At 37.5% G+C, this 8816-nt stretch overlaps 1 protein-coding gene across 26 annotated transcripts in view; it reads left to right on the forward strand.

Moving 5' to 3' along the window:
• SOX6 (SRY-box transcription factor 6) overlaps positions 1-8816 on the forward strand; it is a 687546-nt gene that overhangs the window by 478160 nt on the left and 200570 nt on the right. The window contains exon 1 of one of the 26 annotated variants that reach the window (XM_049618045.1): positions 2588-2728. The exons of 23 other annotated variants lie outside the window; for them this stretch is intronic. The gene's annotated coding sequence lies outside the window, so the exon portion shown is untranslated. Of the gene's footprint in view, positions 1-2587; positions 2729-2946; positions 3236-4576; positions 4627-8816 lie in introns of those variants that run through there. 2 more of the 26 variants (XM_049618039.1, XM_049618030.1) reach the window with 2 other exon arrangements.

Consider the following 8816-nt stretch of genomic DNA (forward strand, 5'->3'; position numbering starts at 1 on the left):
TTCTTTCTTTCTTTCTTTCTTTCTTTCTTTCTTTCTTTCTTTCTTTCGTATTCCTTAATATTTATGCCCTGAATATTATGGATTTTACATGGGAAACATTAGATAACATTCAAAAAACTCTCTAAATGTAATGTGTTGGTTTTTAAAAAAATTTTTTTAAACATTTATTTATTATTGAAAGACAGAGAAAGAGCGTGAGCAGGGGAAGGGCAGAGAGAGAGGGAGACACAGAATCCAAAGCAGGCTCCGAGCTGTCAGCACAGAACCCGACACGGGGCTCAAACTCACAAACTGTGAGATCATGACCTGAGCCGAAGTCAGATGCTTAACTGACTGAGCCCTGTAATGTATTTTTATAGTAAGATGATGATAGCACCTATTGAACCCAGAAATCAATGTTGAAGTCAAAATAGTGAACAAAAAGAACTTGCTACTTATCCAACTGTATTCAGCTATTAAAGCACAATCAGACACAGCAAATTCAAAATCAATATGAAATTTCCATTTCCCCTTTACGAACTCATAATTCAAGTTTGTAATGGTGGAATCTGTATTACTGGCCTGCTCTCTGATCAGATACTCAGTACAGTGATTTGGGAATCTGTGAACTATTTGTGATTCTGTAAAAACTCAAATAAGCAATCTCCTTTAGTTGTTGTTCAGTTTTGTTTTAATTTAAAGTTTTTAGCATACCTTCTGATTTCAAAGTCTTAGCACTAACAACAGCTAGGTCCACTGGGATGTCCTGATGCCTATGGACAAAACAGGAGGAAAAAAAAAATGGCATGGACTGGGCTATCTAGATTGCTGATCAAGTAATTAGGGGCACACCTAACTAGGTGGGGGATTTGAGAAGGAGTCTAAAAGGCCACTAAGAGCCAGAGAACTAGCCAAATCAATCTGTTGGGGAAAACTAAAATTCCAATATTTGAGAGTTTAGGGACACTTACTAGGTCTGATTGCATTCGTTCAAACATAGGAATACGGGTGGGGAGTCCTCAGCACCAGGAGTTTAGAATTTGGAGAAATAAGATTAGGTGGAGAAAAAGAGAGAGTATGGGAGTGAGAGATTGGGTTGGTAATGAAAAGCAACTACAAACAATGGTAGATATGTGTGTCTTGTGCTGAAAGGTCAACAGAGCTAAGTGCTAGTGGATTGAGCTATCTTAAAGAACAAAAGGTGTCAGGGGCACCTGGGTGGCTCAGTCAGTTGAGCATCCGGTCCGTGGGTTCAGGTCCCATGTCGGGCTCTGTGCTTACAGCTCAGATCCTGGAACCTGTTTCGGATTCTGTGTCTCCCTCTCTCTCTGCCCCTCTTCAGCTCGCTCTCTCTCTCAAAAATAAGTAAACTTTAAAAACAAAACAAAACAAAACAAAACAAAACAAAAAAAAACAAAAGGTGTCATATATCCTTCCGTAGGTAAATTCTTTCTTTTTAGTAAGGACCTCAGGATACATTGTATTAAACACACACACACACACACACACACACACACACACACACAACCTAAAAAACAAACCTCCGATAGAATTTCAGCTACATTGTCGGGGTGAAGTTGTTTTTAGAAGGTGGATCATTTAGGAGTACTATTCTCCATTCATCATAGGGTTAAGAGGGCAGACTTTGTAGCCAAACTGCCTGATTTTGAATCTTAGACATATAACTTAATAGCTTAGGACTTGGGCAAATTGCTTGACCTTTTTATGCCTCGGTTTCCTTATCTTTAACATGCGGATAACACTATGACCCACTGCATAGGATTGTTGTGAGGAACAAACAAATAAATATATAGAAAGCTCTTCCTAAGCAGTTGCTTAAAAAGCAATTGCTATATAAGTTTAAGCAATTATTATTATTGTACAATCACGCATATTGGGCTAGGGAAAGGATTCCCTTGATTTACACTAGGCAAGTTGTAAATACCGGAAACGGGGAAGGATATGGTGTGTTTGTACAAGCAACTGTTCTAAGCCTTAGTTGTATCAGAGAGGTTCCTCAGTCCTTCGTAGGAAAACTTCCTACACTTCTCCAGGTAACTTCCTCTTGGCTAGCACCTGACCATCTCAGCCGGCAGCCACAGTGCACCCTAAGACAGCAGCACACTTGATGTGTGCAAATATTTGAGTGTATTTCTCAGTCTTTCATCAGTGTTGTAAATTTTGTATCTGGAATGTTTGGGAATGCCATGGTCTACAAAATCTTTGTATTTGGATTTGGAAACAGGAGGCCGTATGCTTGTTGAGGAGAGAGGTTTTGGAGAATAAAACATAGCAGGGGATCTTGACTGCCAGGCAGGGTGCTAATTTCCTGAGTAACTCCAAGCATATCACTTAAATCAAGATCTATTTTTACATCTGTAAGTTGTCAAAGTTCAATTTACTCACCTCTTTGGTTTTCTAATTGCCTAGCCTAGCTTTTAAAATTATTTTGTAAATAAAGCCTTACTGAGAATTTGAGCATTTCTCAGTCTTACGTGGCATTAAAATTCTAGGTCCCTTAGAGCATTACTCCTGACTTTTAGAAATTCCCCACGATGTATTCTAACTCTGATGTAAGGGAAGATACCTCTTCCTTCACCTCCAGACTTCCTTGGATTAGGAATCAGAAGGCCTGAATTCATATCCAATCAAATGATCTCTGGTCAAGTTTCTTTACTTTTTGAAAGCTTGGGGTTTTGTCTGTGAGATGAAAGTAACAATGCGACATTTGGGATGAGGATTAAATAAGGTAACACATAAAATTTCTTAAGACAATACTTTGCTAAATAAGGCCTTTTTTTCTTAATCTTTCCTTTCCTGCCTCCTAATTCTGATGGAACTTCTTGAGAAAGAGCCAATTCTATATTCAGCACTATTGAAAAAATTCTTTTATTGTTTTTTTTCCCTAAAGGACCAAAGAATTCCATGTTTCTGAAAGGCCAAATATTACAATTTTTATGTGCGAATTATGGAGATGTAGCCATTGACCAGTTATCATCCATAGAGAACAGTGATGTAAAGGCAGCCTGTCTTCTGCTGAAGGAGGGATGTTTCAGGATACCTTCATTTCCGGATCCCAAAAGGATGAGCTAATAAAGCACAACGGGCTGAAGGCCCAGCTGTGAGGTTAGGAGCCTAGATGGCAGGATTCCATGGATTGTTCTTGCTCTTTTGGGATCTGCAACATGAATAGACCTCAGTTGATCCAGGAATAGACTTCCTTTTGCAGCTAGAGAGAGAGGAAGCTGAAGGAGAGGTGAGTGTGCCTGGAATAGACAGGGGAGTTTGATCTTAATTTAGGGAGTTCCTGGGTATTCTTGTCTTGTTTGTACACAGTAGATTTTAATAACATTTTAAATGAGAGTTGTTTACATTTTAGGAGGGAAATTCTCATACATTTGGTGGGAAAAAAAACAAAAACAAAAACAAAAACCAAAGACAGTCTGTACCTCACTCAGTCCATGAGCCACATTTCCTGTGTAGTGGTCCCTAAGTGATTCCTAGGAGCACAATCACTGCATTTATTAAACTTTTATTTACTAAGAAATGGACAGTAGCATATGGGAGCAATGACAATAGCTGACTGATGAGAAAACAAAGAAATTCCAGTATTTTGCTGTTTTGAAAAAAGTCATTCAGAATTTAGTCATATTGGTTCAGCTGTTGTAACCAAAGACTGATAAGATAATAGAGGTCTTTGTGGTGGTTTTGTACTGAAATCCTTTATCTTTATGATGCACTGGGGCCCTTTAGAGTGGAAAGCTTTTCAAACTGCTGTTGGATTCAGAACTCAAATTAGCTGCTGGTACACTGGGACAGGGGTTCCTTTCTCAGGCAGTCACCACAAAGTAACTTTTATCAGGGGACCTTCTGATAGATTGTTAGTTTCTTTAGCTTACCCTATTTATTTTTTGTTGACTTTTTGCTGCCCTATTTTGTGACATTTAAAAGAAGGCTATATCAAAAAAGGCCAATGCTAAATGATGGACTGTGCTTGTGAAGTGGGGACATCACAGCCCATCTGATGTGTGAGGAGTCTGCAGCATGAGCACAGCAGTTTAACCAGGTTACCTGTGGGCAGAAAAGATCAAATGCAGTTTTCTTTTATGACCAGCATTGTATTTTGGCTTTCTTCTCAAACAATGTCCATTTGAAAAAAAAAAAAAATTAGAACTAACCAGGGAATTCACTCTTAAGAGCTTTTCTTTTCAACTTAATTTAAAATCTTTCTAGATTGTTGGCTGAGTTCTTTGGTTGATGCTGCTTTGAAATTACTGCTAAGTGCTTTAATCTTTCTAGGATTGATGTGGAGAAGTGTGTCTCCATCAGAACTCCACTCCAGTGTCACTGCCTTCCCTCCCCATCATTCTGAACACACATACTTGTAGTTCACCAGGTTTCTTGTAATTTCATTGTTAAGTCTTATTAAGCTTATTATAGTGATGTGTGATTCAATGACTGAGCACGTTTAGGTGGAAGTCTTGTTTTAAATTCCCTGAGACACATTTCTAGATAATGCCATTTGTTGATGTTCGTTTTATTTGGCTTGGTACACATTACGTTTTAACACCATTTCCCTTCATTTCATAAGAGTGAAGAGATAAAAACTATGCAGAGAAACTCACAAAATTTAATTTGGCCAACTCGGTGAGTGAGCTTCTCCCTTCCCTCTTTTAGTCTGTCTCTCTTCCCACTGCTGTGCTGGTTTCTGGGTTTTCTCATTAGAAAAACTGAGTTATCACCACATATGTTATCACTTGCAGGGGACAGCTATAAAGAGAGTAACCTGTGTGAAATGTTTATATTGTAAAAGTCCTAGGTCTGAGAATATTGTAAGAAGGTGAGGCAAATCTCTAGTAAAGTGCTCTGCAAGGTGCCTGCCTTGTCCAGATGTTGAGTCCTCTGTAACTTCCCAATGCCCAGTCTTATTTCTAGCACCATGGACTGTCACTGTGGGTGAAATTAACTAGCAGAGTGCCGTGCACATTCTTTCTGTGAGCTGATGTTAAAAAAAAAGGAAAAGAAAAACTGTAAATTTTAAACCTGATATTTATTTTTAATTTTAAATTCTATACCACAAAGGGATTTATCCTAATTATCTTTTTATTTTACCTAAGTTCTCATCAATTTTGAGTTTTCTTTGTTGGTTTTTGGGCCTATGGACAGGTAGTTATAGTTGGTAAAGTTAAAAAAAAAAGTAGTCTATGTTAGTTCATTTTTTTCAAGTTCTTCAGATTATGACCAAAAAGGGCTAGAGGGCTGATTTTAAAACTGTTATAGTGAAAGATGGTATTTGAAAACTTTTGATGAGGGAAATTGCTGCCATATTTACATTTTGAAAAGTGTTTCCTTATTTACACACTATTGACTTCCTATTGAGACTCAAAATTTTAAGTACAACTGGTAAAGAATTCAATGGATCAAACTCAGTAAATCTGAAGTCACTGGAATAAAGGCCCCTAAGAAAAAAAATGTGTCAATTTTAAAGGTCTTTCCTAACTGAAGACCATTTTGTGATAGAGCCAAAGGTTAATAAAATCAGTAGTGAATGTAGCAATTTTACAGATAAGCTATTCACAACAAGTGTAGTTACTTGAATAAAAAGCTAATTCAGTTCTAAAATGCCACATGCAGTAGCAGTGAATAGCTGCTTTTAGGTGCTTTCTGGAGGAGGATAAAATACAGAATCACGGCACTCTTCTCTTCCAGCGTCCCTGGCTGCCTGTAAATTGCTGTGAATGGGGCTGTGGGCTGACAGGCTCTATTAAGACAAACTGCCTTTCTCATCGGAGAGATAAAATAAATCAGGTGTTTAGTCAAATTAAAATACTTCAGCTGGAGCAGGCCCTGGGGAGCACTGATCCACCTGACTAATCTGAGAGAAACTCAAGACAGATGTGGTTTGGGGATAAAGACGACCCCATGGAAAAAAAAAAAAAACCTGCTGCACTGTCTTTGGAGTTGGAGAATAGATACAGTTTATAGCGGAGAGTGTCAGGCACACAGTGTGTGTGATATTGGATAAAAGCAGGCACATTGACTTGTAGAGAAGCTGTGTGCAGAAGGTTTTTTGCTGGTTCCCTCTTTGTGGTTTATGAAACTACCTCTGTTTTTGTGTGGGAGAGACTATTTTCCAGCAGTGCTTTTTGGAGATTTTAAGATAGCCTGAAGGATGTGAAACAGATGATAGGCAGCTACTGATGACCTCTGCTGGCCTGGGCAGATTCTCTGGATCTGACTTTCCTTTTTTCCAAGTTGATTTTATCACAACTGAAAACATAATTCAAGACAAGACTTTTTACAGAGAGTTAAACCGCCTTATAAGAGTTTTCTATGTGGCCTTTTGGCTTCAACATAGCCGGACAGTATTTAGGTTGCCTCACTATGCCCCATAAATTGTCTACTTTTTCAACAACCCTGACAGTTATATAGATCTTCCTCTACTTATGATGGAGTTACATCCGGATGAACCCATTTTAAGTTGAAAATATGCATTTAATAGTTCAAAATGCATCTAATCCACCTACCATAGCCTAGCCTACCTTCAGTGTGCTCAGAACACCTTCATTAGCTCACAGTTGGGCAAAATCATCTAACATCAAGTCTGTTTTATAAGAAAGTGTTGAGTATCTATACAATTGATTGAATATCAGACGGAAAGTGAAAACCAGAATGTATGGGTGCAGTATGGTTGAACTGAATCAGTGCTTTGCTCTCCTGATTGTGTGGCTCAGTGGGAGCTGCGGGTCTCTGCTACTGCCCAGCACCTACAGAGAGGATCATTCCGTGTGTTACTGGATGCATATTACTGTTGCACAGTCATGAAGTAAGAAAACTTGAACCATTGTAAGTCTGTAGTTTTTTTTTCCATAGCAAAATTATACATTCAACTAAACTAGTATTTTTTTAAGCTTATGTATTTCTTTTGAGAGAGAGAGCAGGAGTTGGGGAGGGGCAGAGAGAGAGAGAGAGGGAGAGAGAATCCAAAGCAGGCTCCACACCGTTGCATAGAGCCTCATGTGGGACTTGAACACACCAACCATGAGATCATGACCTGAGCTGAAGTCAGACGCTTAACAAACTGAGCCACGCAGGTGCCCCTAAACTAGTATTTTTTTGAGATGAAATAACTTGTGTTCACAGGTTGGTTTATTAATGTGATTCAGATTCGATGTTATTTTTAGTACAGCAGTATAAACATTTGCTGTTAATTAAAACAGAAAAATCTAACACTACAGGTTTTAACTACTTAGGTGTAAATCACTATATGTGAACAAATACAATGGGTATAGAACAGAAAAATGGTCATGCATCACATTTAGAGAGTGTCAGCTATTGTACGGTGTAAATTGATTTCTCCTTAATTATATATATGTATATATGTAAATTTATATATACATATATGTATGTGTATATATAAATTCCCCGTTGAGGGAGAATTTTAGATTTGTTTTGCTACTATATTTCATTCCAACTGCATTCATTACGGCACTCACATCTATTCAAAATATATATGTGCTCCTCAAATTTAAGGAAAAGATAGCAATAGTCTTATATGAATGCCTAAATTTTCTAAAAATATTGCTCTCTGGCATGCTTTTTAAAAAATTATTTAGATGTCACTGAATTTTTACAATTAAACAACTTGAATATCATACTGATTTGTAAAAAGATCAGTTAAATTGTGTTATTCTGTAAATGCATATATACATGTCTAGTAGCATTGGAAGCACGAATGCATTTATAGACCTTTGGCTTCACCTTGAACAGAAGAAGCTAAGAAGTCATGTATATGTTATCCTCAGCTTCTCTGTTTCCTATGTAGAGGAGGAAGGGGACTGTATTGAAGATTGTTAAAACAACATTATTTAACCTAGGAGAAGAGAAAACCTTCTAGTTTTTCCTTGGGAGTGTAAATACCAGATCCAACTCTTGTGTTGGCCCTTGCCCCAAATTTCCTATGAATGCTTCTCTTTTTTAAGAATTGTGATGCAGTAACTTTCCCAGTTTCCAGTAAGTCTTCTCTTAATTCACCTCATATAGAAAGGTATAGTAAGAAAATTACAGGTAGATCAGAATATTTCCAAAAACATATGCAATAAAATGTCCATATATCCCAAATATCTACTCTTATAATCTTCCAGACTATTTTCCACACCATAGGTAGAATGACCACATCATTCATCCCTTATTTAAAATACTGTAGTTATTTTTGAAACATTCTTAGAATAAGTATGAAGTTTATCAAGCATGGTCTATTAGTTCACTGAATGGTGTGAACTTTTACTACCTCTGTACCTCATCTGGTACTCTACTCCCCCCCTTTTTTTTTCCTTGCTCAAGTTTTACTACCTTCTTTCAACTTGTGGAACACACTGGAACTCCCCTCCACTGCCCCCTCCCCCCCCCACCCCGGGGCTTTTGCCTGTGTTGTTTCTCCTGAAAAGCTCCTTGATCACCCTCCAACTCTTTGACTACTTAACTCTATTCATCTTCCTGATAATTTGTTACTTTTTCAGACTATCTTTCTTACACTTGGGCCTCCCAAACTTGGTTAAACTTCCCCCAAATATCTGTCATTTTGTAATTCTTATTTAGTTTTTGTTTACATTTATATGTGTAATTGCTTGATTAAGGTTCCCTACTCTCATGCACTTTGGACTCCAAAGTGCACAAGAGTAGAGAAGTCTATCTGCTTTTTCTTGCCATAGTATCAGTATTCTGGTATATAGTTGCCATTCAGGAAGTATTTTGTTTTAATTAGAAATGACTAAAATAAGTAAATAAATACATTTCATACTTTTTTTGTCTTCTCATTCGTATATATATATATATAT

This window comes from Panthera uncia, chromosome D1, assembly GCF_023721935.1.
Source record: "Panthera uncia isolate 11264 chromosome D1, Puncia_PCG_1.0, whole genome shotgun sequence".
Lineage (NCBI taxonomy): Eukaryota > Metazoa > Chordata > Mammalia > Carnivora > Felidae > Panthera > Panthera uncia.